At 44.7% G+C, this 17602-nt stretch overlaps 1 protein-coding gene across 12 annotated transcripts in view; it reads left to right on the top strand.

Moving 5' to 3' along the window:
* Window positions 1-17369: 17369 nt before the first annotated feature.
* PPIP5K1 (diphosphoinositol pentakisphosphate kinase 1) overlaps window positions 17370-17602 on the top strand; it is a 156778-nt gene continuing 156545 nt past the window's right edge. For all 12 annotated transcript variants that reach the window (XM_066592720.1, XM_066592718.1, XM_066592715.1 and 9 more), the window contains exon 1: window positions 17370-17397. The gene's annotated coding sequence lies outside the window, so the exon portion shown is untranslated. The remainder of the gene's footprint in view (window positions 17398-17602) is intronic.

Below are 17602 nucleotides of genomic sequence, written 5' to 3'. Positions count from 1 at the left end.
CATAAAATGAATGATGAACAAGAATCAAAGGGGTGAGCTGTGCGGATTCGGCAAATCAAATCCACCTGTGGACATTGGGCCTAAACTTCTCTTGAAATAGCTCATAACAGGAACAATACATGGCACTCAGCTGCACAATAAGTGTAGATCAGATAAACATTAGGTTTACAGTCTCTCTAACCAATACCCTGCCTGACTTTTACAGTGACCGATAAGAAGTATAGTAGTTCAAAGTCTACAAAAATATTCAGTTTATTATCTTCTCATCGTCAGAACACAGACCAGCGGGAATGACCCAAATATACCACTAAATGATTTGGCTTGGGTCTACTCCTGGGGTCACTTGGTATTTCTTTACATCGAGTATTTTTATTAACATTTTTAATGTAATACAAAACATATACAAACCCCCATTTCCCCCTTATCTTTGATACACCAAGTCAGCGTATGCAATCAACACCCTATATGCAGTATCAAATATTTTTTATCTTTCTTCGAGATATGAAGATTAATTTCTTCAGAAGAATTTCAATTTCCACCTACACAGGGACAGTCACATAAAGCAAAGAAAGCAAATACTTAACAACAGTCAAATAAGAACATTTCTATCAGGGGTCAGTGTCACCTACAGTGTCTAAGATATTATATATCCTATCTCTCATGAGGGTAATTGGGGCTAAGGCTGATTTATCTAACCAAGTGGACCACAGGCCTTCAAATTTGTGTAAGGCTGCCTGTCCACGGGCAGGTTTTCATTGTGTTCACCACGGCAATAATTCGACCACGGGGAACGCAGTTAAAGCTCTTCATAGTGTTGCTATATAGAGCGCTTCCCCCCTGTCCACGAGCGGAGAATCATTGTGATTCTCCGCTTGCGGATGGCAAATCGCAGCATGCTGCAATTTGCTGTGATTCTCCGCGGTCCTCCGCGGTCAGCCTATCTGTCAGATAGGCTGACAGCAGAAATCCGTTTGCCAGCTCCTGCTCCCGGCCTGATACTGCAACGCCCGTGGACAGTCAGCCATAGGCCCCTTGTTTTATGTGAACATTTTTATCCAAAGAGATGGACCAGTTAAGGTTATCATGGACTCCCGTTTGTTTAGGCAGGGATATTGGTAACCAATGTTGGGTTATTGGTTTTCTAGACACATATAACATCTGCGATATTGCTACTTACAAATTGTCTATACTTGGCAGATCCTCTACATATCCAACGAATATGGGAAAAGAAAAATATATCTTCTGGAAGGGTGAATTTGGTGCAACCTTTTAATGTGAAAAAATATTTGAGAATAGGTGTATTAGACAAAAAGATCTCAGTTTATTATTAAAACCAGCTTCTATACACGCTTCGAAGTGTTGGAACCTCTTCTTCAGTACTTGCTGGAGTTACACATCCAAAGATGCGAACCATGTATATCAGAGTTCTTTAGGTTCAATGCTCTATGGTTTTGTATTCTAACTGCAAATCAAGGAACTGTTGATTTGTTTAAGCTCTCCATCCTTAATAATATGTAACATATGACGAAAGTCTTTAAACTTCCATTTCCCAAAACCTGCAGTTTAGCCAATTCTGGTGGTCACAGTGTCTGCCAGATAGATGTAAACTGAGTACCCTTAATTCCACCAGTTAGAACCTGATCTTCACTGCAGGCCCCCAGGCCATTACTCTAGAGAAATTCTTGATGTAGTTGCAACTAATGAAAGCAGTTCAGGATAGCTGAAGCATGGTACAGAAGAGGTATAGCATCACAGCTGGCACCAGACAGACTTGGCAAGGTCCATTTCTATTATAGCAAGTGGGATGCATCTGGCGCTGTTCGCTTCTGTCATAAGATGGAACCTGAAAACACACAAAGAACAAAAAACAAATGGTGCCATGTTTACCTGATGAAAGACCGAGTCCTGGTTCAAAATGGTACCTGAAGAAAAGTAGCGCACAGCGGGAAATAAGTGTTTTATTTTCCTATGTGCCCCCACTGTCCCCAATGTTTGGGATACTCAGAAAATCCCTTTAAGGCTTGTTAACATCACAGGCTCAAAACCAGAAGTGTAACTTGAAGCTTCTGGGCCCCAATGTAAATCTGTAACAGAGCCCCCAACTGTAGTGCTTCATTTATAGTACTGGGCTTCCTCTACGGGGAAGAGAGGCCTTATGGCTCGTGGGCCTGGGTGCAACTGCTTCCTGTACATCCCCTATGATTACGCCCCCTGCGTCTAAACATAGGGCCCCGTGCACCAAGTATACAATTGTCCTTTTAGCATACGCTGGTCCTGTATCAATCTGTACACCTTTTTATTGTATATAAAAGTATGGTCTACTCTCCTCTTCAATGTACACTGCACAGTACACGTTTTTACAATTGGAGTCAATGGCTAGTAGCAAGTGAGGTTTATGTGATGAGAGCAAGAAAAATGGGCAATTGCAAGGATCTGTGCAACTTTGAAAAAGACCAAATTGTGATAGCCAGATAACTGAGTCAAAGCATCTCCAGATCTCGTGGGGCTGTTCCCTGCATGCAATGGTAGTACTTACCAATAGTGATCCAAGGAAGGACTACCGCTGAACCAGTGACTGGGTCATGTGCACCTAAGCATTGATGCTCATGTAGAGCAAAGGCTAATTCATCTGGTCCAATCCCATAGAAGAACTATTGCAACATGAATTGCTGAAAAAGTTAAACGGGTTGTCCCGCCGCCAAAAATGTTTGTTTTTTTTCCCTTACTAATGACCTGCAAAGCAAACTGATTATAACATACAGCATGACATTTTTTAAACCGTTGATCTGCTTACCTGCATCCTACTGTTCTTTTCCTTTTTCTTCCTTCAGTTTGAAGCATTCAAAGATGGCGCCGCAGTCTGCTTTCCGTGATGTACCTCAACATCCTCTCTCCTCTGCGTGCGCACTCCCGATGACGCTTGACAGTCACCGCTGGACGTCCGGGGCCTGTTTCTGATCCTCGCTGTGGCAGGCAGACAGTCCAGGAAATTAATGCTCTGCGCGGTCACGGCACGACAATGGCAATTGCGCATGCACAAATACACAGAAGCGCGATGACGGCCTGACTGGAGCTACTGCGCATGCGCGAAAAAAACAAGAGGCTCATTCACGGCCCGACGAGCTCTACTGCGCTTTCCCGACAAGAGGAGCAAACTGCAGCCAGAATTTGTTTTATCTAGGAATGACTACATGGTCGACACGGGGGAGGAGGGGGGCACTCCAGTATGTAAGTATATATCTTCTGTATGGCTCATTTACAATGCACAAAGTACATTAGAAAGTGCATTGTAATGGCCATACAGAAGTGCTTACATTCATTTGTCACGGCAGGATAACCCCTTTAACCCTCTCCAATCCACTGTCTGACGTCTAAAGACATTATGATTTAAGGCTGTATAGCTCTGATGTTGAAAGACGTCTGTCGGGGTTCTCTTACTGTATATTGCCAGCCTCTCTGCTGTTGGAGCCTATCCAACGTGTCACCTCATGCAGTACTGGCTTTAGCCAGCATATAGAACCATTGTATAACGGCAAAAAAAGAGGAAGACCCCTAGGAAAACCAGGATACAAATTGGATTGGAAAGGGTTAATGCTGGATACTGTCAGAGGTTTTGGGAAGTCCCTGCCTTGATGCTTCAGAGCAGTTTTGTTAGTACAAGGGGGACATACACATTATTGATTTTAATGTTATGGCTGATTGGTGTATTTCAATCTACCCAATGTTACGTTCGTGAAGGGTGCAAGAATGATGCCACTTGCGGTTGTTACAAACTAGTCACACCATGACATAATTAATGTCCATAATAGAGCAACATAGACATATATCACCAAAACGCAGGGAACACAAGATAGGGCAAAAAACAGTAACAGAAATACAGGGATGGGAATGGTGTCCCTAACCAACTTTGGTGTGGCAGACCGCACTTAGAAGTAGAGTGACCATCCCAATAGATGTAGCCCCAAGTCACAACCCACGGGGCTTAGTCTGTCCCTATATGAAGGATAGGGAAGATGTATGCAAATGGAAAGTGCATTGCATAAAACACATTATAAGCTAAAAGAGAATAAGCCCCACACAGAATAAATAGCCACAGTTATTTAATTGACACTTCAGACAGGACAATAAGCAGCACCCATGTAGAGGTGGGCCCGAAATAAATACACCTCCTTCATGGCTCATTGGATGCCTAGGCGAGACACCTCTCTGTCGACCAATCAGTCCATACACTGTGAAAGTATTGAATTATATTTTATGCAGTAGTGTCGTGTGCATAGCAAGAAGTATGTGTGCGGAAGACACATTGTAGTTAGGTTTTGTAATGTTTTACTAAGAGCAAAATATCGCACATGCTGCAGACTTTGAATTGTTGACTTAATTTTATGGGAGTTACTAAACTATATAACCGCTTGCATTGTAACAATAAAAACTGAAGAGCTTGGAAACATCACTTGAGTGTTTCTAATTGTTCTCTTCTCAGATACATCAAATAATAATTAGACGTACCTGATTGATAAGGCTTTGAAATCCCTTGAGTATTACCCAAATTATGCAATTACACCATGACACCCAATTTAATGTGTTCAGTGGAATACAGAACATATTCAGTAAGACTGAAAGTAAGAATTTCAAATGTATGTCATTTCTATTAGTTGGTTTATTTTTATGTCCTATTTATACATTATTCATACAGGTACATACTGTACTTTAAATCAATACACAAAAGATAAAACTAACAAAGAAATCACTGAAAGCGATAAAATAAATACAAAAATCACTGAAAAAGGCCCACAATGAATAAAACTAAATTACGCACAGGTGGAGAATAGTCTAGGAGGCATGGGTATGTGCTGCGTTTCGTGCAAACCTGAGCTTGCAGACTAGCGAGTTTGCACACTTTCCATAGACCTCTATGGAGATCTTTGGTAATCAAATCGCAAAAAGATAGGTCAGTACCTATCTTTTTGTGCCCACAAGAAATACGGGCGCAAAAAAAAAAAAGTGAAAATTAACCGATTTAAATCAATGGGTTCTATTCACATTTTGCAAGCAGGATTCTTGCCCACGCAAAAATCCTTGAGAACACTCTTGACTGAAGTCACCCTGAAGGTCCGTTTACATCAAGCGATTTATCGTTTGAACGAGCGAACAATATTAAAGTTCGCTCGGGCACCCTGTTTATACAGGCAGATATATGGTTGGTTCGTTCAACGAGAAATCGCTCACATTCACTGTATAAGTAAATGAGAAGGACTGAACGATCAGTATTTATACCGGACGATTAGAGAACGAGCCAACGATGATTTTTATAAAATGACCAAAATTGTTTATGAACAATTTTTCTAAACGATAATTGCTTTGTGTAAAAGGGCCTTTACAGAGAGAAGGAAAATTTACGTATTACTATAACGGGTGAGTGCTAAAGGAAAGCACATTCGCTCTTAGAATAAATCACAGTGGAAAAAGTAGCTCCAAGTCTTGTTACCACAGTAATAATAACATATGTTGATTTACCTGCTTTAATCAGTATCAAAGGTCAGCAGCTACGTGAAGACTTGCACCTACATTACTGAGCACTAAGGAAATCTACTTCCAAGGAAAGCTGGCTGATTAGTACGTGCCTTAATACTGTACACTTCAGAGGAAAAGCACAGTGTAGTGGCCCAATACACACTTTCTTGGCCCCCTCCATAATGTCATACATGGAGGTTTTATGTAGATGCTCTGTGCAAAACTGTCTTGTCATTCTGTTATGTGTGTTGCACAGTGCAGCGTGTGATGGGTTAATATCTGCAAAGTATGAGCTAACTGTTTGCAAATGTAACAATTTCTGTCTTGTCACGTGGTATAAGAGAGGGTATAAATGTGAGTGCTTGAGAGTGCGAAAGGAGTCCAGGTCTTCTGGAATCGAAGTGAGGAGGTCCAGCTACATGGGGGCACCCTCAGCCCTCATGTAGTGAAGCATGGAAGAGGAAGCGAGGTTTCCCGGAGTGTTTGTTGCTGTAATGAAGATTGAGTGAGCCCCCAAGAGAGAGAGAGTAAGCAACTAGTGAGTAAGACTTTCTCAAGGCCCAGTTCTTCTTCTTCAATTGTTCACACCCAAGCATCCTGAAGTCTGGGATCGCTGGGTGGAGGTGCGCATCTACAGTTGTCACACATGCAGTCGTCCTGAAGTCTGGGATCGCTGTGTGGAGGTACTCATCATCAAGTCTGTCTGTATAAATATATAATTCTGCCTACACTTGGAATACTGCAGATTTTTGCCTTGTATCGTTTGAAGTTATTCCCAAGTAAAGTTATTCTAGTCCCTGAGCATTCCCAGGGACCTGAGGTACTATACTACTGTCTACGGCTCATTTATTTCCTCGCCGATGTTCATGCCAGTGGGTGCCGGAATGGTGGCATCACCCGTGACAACCCTTTCACCTGTCCTAATGTTTATTGGGCATCCCCATGGCGGGGGTGTCCGGAAGAGGCCCAGCGCTGCCCTGTCCTTGGCTGCATGTATCCCTCCAGGGGGGAGCCTGGTAATTGCCACTGTGACAAGCCAGCATCTCGCCCTCCCAGCTCCTCAGTGTATGCCATGTTCCAGGGTCACCCTACGGGACGCTGCAACAGTAAACATCCAGATACTATTCTTTACTGTTATTAGTGGTTCCAAACAAAATATGCTATCATTGAATGCATTAATTAGACAATGAGGATGCAACAGTGCAAATCCCCTGGAGATTGCCAACGCCATAGCACTATGGACTATGAAGAGCAGTAGCCCCAGCTCACACTTTTCCCATCCGTTTTTGTTATATTAGGTAAGAATCATAGGGCTGTAAATCATTCCGGCATTAGTTCTGTCAATATGTTTCATACATAGGTTTTGTTGCAGTTTTTCATACATTTTCTGACCCAAATACAGAAATCACGTGACCGTGTCTTGCTCAGTGTTTTTCATGTACACTCATCTAACATGGCAATGATAACTTTTATAACATTAGCCCTAATTTTAAGGGTCCTCCAAATAGGAAGCTTCAAAATGACAATAAATTGAATTTAGGTAAAGTAGGAAGGAAAAACAAAATAGTCAAGGAGGAAACTGTAGTTGCTGTTCCCTGGTGGTATTGTAACATCTATTTCTTATGTGCTCATACGCCGTGCTTCCTGTACGCTCCTCATCATGACAGTATCCAGATTTAGTACTTTGTTGCAAAGAAATGTTTAAGTTTCTAAATGCTATCTGAGAAATGAGGTGGTGAGTAGGCAGTTATTACCAGAGTAAAAAACAGTTAGACTTTAGGCCGGGCTCACACGGGGGTATGTTTACCGTGTATTATGTGGGCTCTATATGCGGTAACTCGCAGGCAATCAATTACATTGCCTTACGTAGTTCTGATCACATTAGTGTGTCAGAAGTGCTTAATACACGAGCGCTAAAAAGAAAAGAGTATGTTTTATTTTGCAGCGTATATATGCGAGATAGAGCCCGTTATTCTCAATGGTAATGTATATGCACGCGTCCATACCTAACGGCATGGCCGGCCTATCATTGTGTATGGCACAGATTTTGGAGTGCGCATAACAGTGTATCTCACACACGCTGTCAAGCACAGTATTCCTGTTTTTTGCTTGTTTAAACTTCCCACTCTGCGGCAACGCGTAAATTATGCACCCATAGAGAACAATGGGCTCTATCGCGCGTAATCCACGGTATAATAGACCATGCTCTTTTTTAAGCTTATACTATACGGGGGGAAAAAGCTACTGTGATTGGGTCAATGAAAATCAATGTATTTTCATTGACTCCATTCATCGCGTATTATGTGATGAAATTACGCTCATGTGAGCCCGGACTAACATACAATTTTGGAACTGTAACTAAATAGACATTCAGAAAGTACAAGCGCCATCTACTGGCTGAAGATCCGCAGCAAGCCTAGCTAGGAAACATACAGGGATCATATACTTTTACTAAAGCAGATGTAGTGTATAAAAACAGCTGGATAGAGATGTCTATAAAGAAATACAAACTGTTCATTTAGGCCTGAGTTACTACAAATTAAACAAGTTCTTTCAACTTGTTGCACCTTTAGGCCAGCTGCAGACCGTAGAGCAGATTCTGCATGCGGTTCCTGCAGCGGAATCCAGCTGTGACCCTGGGCCTGCCACCTTACGTACCTGCTTTTTCAGTACTGCGGATGACTGAGGACGCTCACCGTCGCTCATGCGCAGTACAGATTTTTTTTTTTATAAATAATTTTATTGTAGCCACAGCCTATCTGCGAGTCAGGCGGCCTCCACTGACCTAAATAGAGGCTGTTCGCCCAGAGTCCACAGCAAAACAGACCATGCTGCAATTTTTCCTCTGTTTGCGGAATACGCAATTCTATTCCACAATTGTAAAGGTGAAAATAGATTTTTACATACCTCTCAATGCATGCCATTTGCTGCAGATGCCGTCCGCGGATTTCACATTAGAAATCCGTTTTCAAAACTGGCCTCAGAAGCTGTGCGGACAAACATCGCTTTGGAAAACTATGACTCCATGTGGTTGGAAGTGTGCAGTTTTGCATTGTAGTTGGCCACATGGCAAAAGGGTGCTATGAAGGCTCAGTGGAACCAATTACACAGCACCAGCGGGTTGTAGGTACATAAAGGTAAAGTCCCCTGGTGCAAGCCCCCTGGTTCATCCTTGATATAGGATTACTGGGGGTAGAAGATGTGTTTATAGGTTTCGCCTTGCACATTCTGTGACTGTGCAGAGGCCTCTCGGGTGAAATGGAGGTAATACACTGAAGATAGCTTGACTCCGGATCTTACACTCTGTTTTGGAGGTGCCGAGGTCAGCTTATTTTTCCGGGGGGGGGGGGGGGGGCAGTAGTGGCCCAGTACATCCGTTCCTGGCCCCCTCGATTATGTCATACATGTTTTATGTTGGTGCGCTGTGCAAAATTGTCTTGTCATTATGTTATGTGTATTGCACAGCTGCAGCAAGTGAGGAGTTAAATGTTTGCCTGAGCCTGGGAGATGCTTGCAATGTATGAATTTGTCTTGTCACGTGGTATGAGTGAGAATATAAATAGGAGTGTGTGAGAGTGGGAAAAGGAGTATCCATTTCTTCTGGGTTCCTGAGAGACAGTGCCAGCCACTGCCAGTGCCAGTGCCAGTACCTTCAACTCCCAAGTGGTGAAGAATGGAGGAAGAAGAGCAGTTCCTGACTACCTGTGTGACAGCAACCGTGGCTGAGTGAGTTCCCAACAGAGAGAAAGAGCGTAATCAAAGGAGAGGTTGTATGCGACTGGTCCTAGTGCAGAGGTACGCTGTGATTGTCTTTCCTATGCAAATGTCCTAAAGTCTGGGATCACTGTGTAGAGGTACACCCATTTGCTTTTCACATCTGGCTGTCCTGAAGTCTGGGATCACTGGGTGGAGGTACTCTCAAGTCTGTTTCTTTTTTCTGCACTGCCAATGTTATGTAAATTGTGCCTGTATCCAGAACTTTTGCCTTAGTAAAGTTTTTGCCAGGCCCTGACTATTCTCAGGGACCTGAGGTACGTTTCTTCTGTCTGCAGGTCCATTTATGTACTGCCGAGGGTCATACCGGTGGGTAACGAAATGGTGGTGTCACCTGTAACATCTGCTATCCCTGTTCTCCAGTTTATTGGGTATCCCTATCCTAGGGTTGTCCGGAAAAGGCCCAGCGCTGCCCTAGCTGAGGCTACGTGTGTCCCTTCGGAAGGAAGCGTGGTAAGTGTCACCGTGACAAGTGAGCATCTTGCCCTCCCAGCTCCTCAACGTATGCCCTGTGTCTGGGGTCATCCTACGGGACGATGCACCTGCAGCTGTTCTTCTCTGTTGTGCCTTTAATCTGCTGAATCAATGAAAAAAGCATGGCTGAAAAACAGGAAGAAACCAAACCACTGAGCTCAATGGTTTTATTTCACTAGCTGGATTCTCACGTGTTAATACTACATGTGACAAAAGATAGGACTTGCCCCATCTTTCTAGTATGGATTTTCTATATGCGAGAAAGGTAGGGCAGGATCTAGCTTTCTGCTTTTTTTTTTCAAACGTGCGTATTAGTGTGGAGTTTGAATGGTAAAGAAAAAGTAATAATTTACCTGGTTCATATGCTAATATGCTCTGTAGCAGCGAGCATATGAGTGCATGCACCTGTCTGTTTAAGCCCTAGGATGGACGCCACAATTTTCTAACTAGCTATTGCACATGGTGCACTGCTCTCTGATTGGCCAGTGCTGCTGGTATAATGCGTTGATAGTCTAAGGGCAGGCTCACACAAGTGTAATTTCAATGAAAGTATATAGATTTTCATTGACCCACCCAAACTAGCATTTTTTTATTTTGTTCAATATGCGTGTAAAAAAACAAAGCAGCATGTTCTATTTTACCCTGTATTACATGCGATAGAGCCTAATTGTACAATATGGGCGCGTAATAAACGCTGTACATATGGAATTACATTGCGTATGTGTGGAACTTATACGCAGCGCCGCTAAGAGACAGAGGAGGAAATAAAATGTCAGACTGTGCATGATGGCAAGTGTAAGATACACTGCCATACACAGTGTAAAATCATTGTTCAACGCAGCGATATGCCTGCTCACGGCCGGCTGATACAGCGGTAAAATGCTGCGTGTTTGACGCATATGCTCGTGTGAGCTGGCCCTAACGCTACCTGTGCGCTGTAGTAATGATGTAGTCTCAGGATTGCATTGGCCATCTTGGATGGACAGTAACGGCACCAGGAACCAGCAGATCAGAAGGACAGCAGAGAAGAACAAGTGCAGGTAATATAACCCCCTCCCTCTCCGGACCCAGGGCAGAATTTTGACTAGGAGCAAGAGAATCACTTTAAGGCCTCATTCACACGAGCGTATGCGATTTCACGCTGGCCACATTGTACGACTTTGTAGCAACGTTTTTGCTGGGATTTTCGGGGGGCTTAAAATATAAGCCCTATCTTGAAAATAAGCCTTAGCTACATTCAAAATAACAAAAAAAAGCACACTTCTCCAGCATTTCCACCGCACTTGTTTGTAGTCTTCAGCCAGCGCTTCCTGGTCAGAGGTTTCAAAAATCCTGCCTCAATGCAGCGCTCGATGAACCAATCACAGCCATTCACTGCAATGGTTCATCAAACGCTGCAGTGATTGACTGAGCCGAGAACCAATCAGAGCCAGCGCTTTCTGCAAGCGGGATATTCGAACCCCTGACCAAACTAATGCGGCGCAGTTTCGGAAGAATTGCAGCAAAGCGGACAGCGCCTGTTAGGTGAGATATTTTTTTTGTTATTTTTTTAACTACTGCTAGGCTTACAGGACAAACTAGAACTTCCTACTGAAAAAGTTGCATCACACCGCACAAAAACTGATTTCATGCGATGGGGTGCAACACAAAGGAAGGTTCCATAGGGAAACATGGGCTACAACACATTGCAAATCACGGCTGTATAGAGCATGACGGAATTTTTTTTCTCGCAATGTGGAAGAATCCATTGGGAAGCATGGGCTTCACATACATGGAATTTGTAGCCCTATCGCATCGCGAGAAAATCGTGTAATTTTGTCGCGCCTTTGTGACAGCGGCCTAAAAGTATATACTATCAAAAGAAAAAGAGTGCATGCAAAAATGTAACAGTATACCAGAAGCCATAAGTAAGTTTAAGCATACAATCTTTATTAATTCAATTTGTATATCAATAATAACATACCCCACAGACAATTAACACTTTCCAATCCACTGTCTGACGTCTGAAGACATTATGGTTTAAGGCTGTACAGCTCCGATGTTGGAAGACGTCCGTCGGGGTTCTCTTACTGTATATTGCCAGCCTCTCTGCTGTCGGAGCCTATCCAACGTGTCACCTCATGCAGTACTGGCTTTACCCAGCATATAGCGCTGTTGTATAATGGCAGAAAAAGAGTAAGCCCCCTAGGAAAACCAGGATACAAATTGGATTGGAAAGGGTTAAAAGCGATTAAAAGAAAACTACACGATAACTACCATGATGCATATTACCAACCCATACTCTAGTTGCTGATCGGTGTACAATCACTTTCTTTGACATGTTAAACTCTGCTATAAATACAAATCGGTTCCATTGAAATAAAGGGTATGATCACATACTGCAGAGGTAATCCACACCAAAAGAAGCATCAGATTTGGGGCGGATTTTCACTCTTTATATTGCAATGAATACATTTCACAGTGAGAATCTGGCACATTTCTGCAACAAATAAGAGAATTCTGTGGATTTCCAAATCTACTATTTTCTACTACAGATTAAAGTTAATGGGATCTGTTAAAACCCCATTCACTAAGGCCACGCTCACACAGATGCTAGGCAAAATGCCGCAAATTGTGATTGCAGCAATTTGCCGCAGCTTTACTTTCGTTTTCAACCGCAGATTCCTGCATCTGACAGCGTTCTTTAGCGCACCCTATCATTCTGATGTGTGATGAGATTCACTAAACACGGAAAAACAGAGTAGACAGCGCTCGAAAATCTCGGTGTTAGAAAACAATGGGAGCGTTATACTGCGATTACAACAGCGTTCAAAAATGTTGTGGTGATCGTGGTAAAAAACGCTCGTGTGAGAGTGGCCTAATTCTGCCTGTAGACAAATGGGTCAGACTACGTATGCGACCCTGTGCCAGGTTGGCGTCCACGCGTACCTGTCTTTATGCTTCTTCATCTGTACTGCCAATAGTCCACACAGCTCACCGTTGGACATGCGCAGTACAGTTTTTTTTTAAACTCCTGCATCATCGCCTGGCAATGATGCAGAATCTGCGCAAAAATGGAGCACAATGTGACATGCCGATGCTCCATTGGTTTGAATTGGTACGGAATGCCACGGGTTCCAAAATTCAAACCTGGCCTTGTGCAGACGGCCTCACATTGTACAGTACATTGCCGCTTAATTTTGGCTCATATTCCACAGCCAAAATAAAATTCTGCTGTGTGTGAACTCACCCAAAGGGCTTATTCCGACGTGCGTATATTGGTCGGGTTTTTCACGCCTGGCCGATATACGCTGCCCCTCTCTGCATGGGGGGGAGGCGGGATGGGCTGGGAGCTAGTGCACTGAGCTACCTCCCCCTTGCCACTGTTTGCAATGGGAGGGGCGGAGAGGGGGCAGGAGCTCAGTGCACTGCTCCCGACCCATCCCGCCGCCTCCCCTGCAGAGAGAGACAGCGTATATCGGCCGGGCGTGAAAACTCGTCCGATACACGCATGTCGGAATAAGCTCTTTTCACGGTTGGACGTTTTTATGTGCCGTATATTCGCCCCGTATGAATGGATATATTGGAAACCAATGCCTCAGATGGTCAAGTATATTGTCCAGGTGTAAAAATGTCGCTGTTTATGCGCTCGTATGAAAGAGCCCTAAGTCTGCAGTGCTAGTTATCAGTTAAGAAAGGGAAACCTAACGTTTTTTAAACCCCTTATTGAAATCAAAGGGGAAAAAAATCTAAAAAGTTTATTTCCATTTTAATTCCATCTCTCCGCTCCAAAAATGAAACAGAGAAATGGATTTATGACTGAAAGCCCTAACGCAGATGTGAGCTTAGGCTAAGGCCACCTGCACACGGGCAGGACGGGTTCCGCATGTGGAATTACGCAGCAAAAACTGGCCCTAGCAACAGCAGCATCCATGCACACCAGGTTTCTTTTCTCTTCATCTGTACTGCGGGTGGTCCGCACGGCTTGCTGTTGGACATGCGCAGTACAGACTTCTTTTCTTAACTCCTGCTTTTACTATGGAATCCATGGCCCGTCCGCACTGTCAATTGCAGATGGGCTGCGAGTTGGACGGCTTCCATTGACTTCTACAGAAACTGTCCATGCACACCACAGGAAATGGAGCTTGCTGTGATTTTTCAACAGCAATTGGTTTCTGCTCGTCTGCAAGAAGAATCACTTTTTACAACATGCTATGGCGGTATTTGCTGCGGAATCTTGAGGTGGTCGCCCGCTCCGGATTCCACAATTCAAATCTGCCAGTTTGCATTCACCCTAAGGCCTTGAGTACATGACACATGCGGATTTCCGAAACAGAAGACCTGCGAGTCAACGCGGAAATGATTTTTAAACGCTTGCCGGTGATTATGGATGCAATTTTTGAAAAAAAAGAAAATCGCAAGCCCAACGAGCTGCCTTCTCCCTCCTCCCTGTTTGGTCTCCAAGCAACCAGAAAGGTATCTGCCTACAAATCCGCAATTCAATTGTTAGAGATCAATGGGGCATGTCTGCATGGAATCCGCACTAAAATGGAGCATGCTGTGATTTCCTTTCTGCGTGCGGAATCTGCAAATCAATGTATTAATTGAGCTGCCGACATCCATGCTTTCCCATGGGCGGCTTGAATTGCGGATCTTCAGCATTGATTACGCAAATCAAATCCGCCCGTGGACTTTGGGCCTAAAAGAGAACTCCAAACACTCACCACCACCACCCCCCCCCCCCCTAATATACTGTACGTATTCTCTCCAATGCTGGAGGCACTCATTATTACACAGCTGTATATTGTTAGTGTGGAAAGTACTCTAATAAATAATTCCAATGGATTTTCAATGTACAAACCCAATTCCAAAAATTTGGGATGCTCCAAAATGTAAATTAATGTAAAGAAAAAAAGGAGCAATGATCTGGAAGTCTCACATAAGCGTACTTTATTCACAGTAGAACGCAGGACACGCCGGAAGGTGAAAGGAAGACACTTCATGTAAAAAAAATAACTCAGCGACACATCTCACAAAAGCTGGGCCAGGAAACAGGAGGCTGGAAAAGTAAGGCCATCTGCGTACGGGCGGATTTGAATTGCGGAATCCGGAAAGGGCGTCCACCTCCGGATTCTGCAGCAAATACCGCCCAGAGCATGCAACTGGAAGATGCAATTTCCTCTACATGAGTGGAAATTGATTTTCCACTCACGGAAGAGAAATCGTAGCATGCTCTCGGCGCTGATTCCGCATGGTGGTTCCATTGAAGTCAATGGAAGCTGTCCGATCTGTGGCCCTTCCGCTAAGGTCGCGGATTCCACGTTTTCACTAGGCGATGATGCGGGAAAAACAAAGCTTTTTTAAAATCTGTACTGTGCATGTCTGACGGCTCGCCGTGCCGACCGTCCGCAGTACAGATAAAAGACCCACTTGTGTGCAGCTGGAGGGTCATCCTTCTTCTAAGGCCCCCTGCACACGGGCGGAATTTCTGCAGAATTTCCGTCCGTGGAAGCTGTAGAAAACGCAATCCTAGGCAGACGGCCACAATTTGTCCACGTGAAATCTTGCGCAGAAAACAAATTGCAGCATGTCCTATTCCTGTGCGGGTCTCGCAGAGGCCTGCACAGAAATGTCACTCCCCAGCCGTCGGCTCCGTTCTGCGCATGCTGGACGGCAGCCGGCACATAAAAGAGCCAGAGCCGCGGGAGAGTTGAGCACTGTGCTGATTCCTGTAGGGGCTTGGGTCGGGTCCCGCTGCGAGAATTCTCACAGCGAGATCCGACCCGGCCGTCTGCAGGCGGCCTATGTCACGACTGTGTATAGTAAGCGTGCAAAGTGAAATTAAATGTAAAAGAATAAAAACCCTTTTTTCACAAAACAAAACGATAAAAAAACATAATTGTCATTGCTGCATAATAAACACCCAAACTATCACATTATTTACCTCAGTTTCAGGCTGGATTCACACGGGGCGTATATAGGCCAGGTTTTCACGCCCGGCCGATATACGCTGCCCCTCTGATGCATTGGTTTACAATGCATCAGTGCACATGGGCATATTTCCGCAGCGTAAAAGCGCCCGACTGGCTAAGATAGGGCATTTCGGCCGGGCATTTTTACACCGTTGGCATATATAGATGAGCAAACGTACTCGTTAAGGGCGATTTCGCAATCGAGCATCGCTATTTTCGAGTACCTGACTACTCGGGTGAAAAGATTCGGGGGCCTTGGGGGTTGCAGAGGGGAGTGAGGGGGGGGGGGGGGGAGAGAGAGCTCCCCCCTGTTACCCCCCACTCCACCACGCCGCCCCCCGAATCTTTTCACCCGAGTAGCCAGGTACTCAAAAATAGCGATGCTCGATTGCGAAATCGCCCTTAACAACTACGTTCGCTCATCTCTAGTGGCATAGACTCCTATAACAGCTGCCGGAGAAAGATGGTTGGAGGTGTTTAGTAGCATCGTGACTACTAAACTCCCACCCTCTTCCCTCCTCCCGACTGTTTTCAATGGGAGGGCAGAGCTAAGAGCACACCTGCCCCGCCCCCTCCCATTGCCAGCTGCAAGAAAGGGGCGCTAGCTCCCGCCTCCTCCCCTTGCAGAGAGACGGCGAGGGGAGTTTAGCTCTCCTAAGCTGTCTCCCCCCACCCAACGGCAATGCGGCTTCAGCGTATATGTGCTGGGCCCCTGCTGTCTGAATGTTAGCTCTGTGCCCCGGTTCACGCATCTTACAGCGCCAGCGGGTGAACATAAAAACTCCAATGGCCGTATGAATAAGCCCTCACGCTGTCAAAAAAAAACCCCCGCATACTGCCAGAATTTTCTGGGTTACGCCATTTCCCAATGCAAAGTGAATTAAAAAAGTGTTCAAATAGTTTTCTTAGTGCAAAAAATGGTAGCTATAAAAAGTGCACCCTCACACGGCCGCATGGAAGCAATAATAAGAGTGATGACAAAATGCATTATCACAAGAAACGTTTATTTTAAACTAGTAGAACATAAATAACATATAAACATCCTATCGTCACGCTGACGCAGAATGCAGTTAACACGTCATTTCTTGACCTCACCACGAACTACGCAAAAGCAAAACCACCCCCAAAAATGGCATGCATTTTTTCACGTAAAATTATTTTAAAGTTTTCCACTAAGTTCTACATTAAATAGTGCCATTAAAAATACTAGTCCTGCAAAAAACAAACTTTATAGCTCTTCTCAAAAAACCAAAAAGCTGAAAACACAGCTGGTAGTTAAAGGGTTAAAAGACATTCTACTTTGGATGCAACAATGTATCAATGTGTAACACGTGATCAGTCAGTCAGCAGAGAGCTGGCATCTCCAGCACACTCTGAGGAACAGGGGAAGTAATTATCCGTGCCGTCGCGATATTTTCCTGCCGACGAGCGGCAGCACAGCTGTCCCAGTGTGAGCGCCATCTACCTCCCGAGCATGCGCACTGCGCCTCCAGCTACAGGTCGCTAGTGGGCCGCCCAGGTTGCTGAGGACTCCTTTAAGCGCACGGTGCAGATAAACTCGCTGGTTTCCTTGTTATGCTTCTTCTTGCCGCTCATTGGCGGGTTTGGTGAGAAGGTCGCTTTCTATTGGCTGTTGTGTCTTGTTCGACTCCTAGTCGGGTTAGGCTGGTGCAGGCGGAGGAGGCAGGTCAGTGAATAGAGGCAATTCCCGGTGTTGATAATGAGAGCGCTATAGGCGGGGGTGTGATGGGTGCGGGGCTATAGCCCCGGTATACCGGGCAGCGCCGGTGCGAGGGGTCTACGAGTTAGCCGGTGTAAACAAGCTGCTGTGCCTATTTATAGCAGGAGCCTCTCCCACTGCTCAGTGTGCTCCCGTGGGCATTCACTGACAG

Source organism: Eleutherodactylus coqui, chromosome 2 (assembly GCF_035609145.1).
Source record: "Eleutherodactylus coqui strain aEleCoq1 chromosome 2, aEleCoq1.hap1, whole genome shotgun sequence".
NCBI classification, from domain to species: Eukaryota; Metazoa; Chordata; class Amphibia; order Anura; family Eleutherodactylidae; genus Eleutherodactylus; species Eleutherodactylus coqui.
Note: the sequence above shows the minus strand (reverse complement) of the source record. Positions and strands in the feature narration are given on the sequence as shown.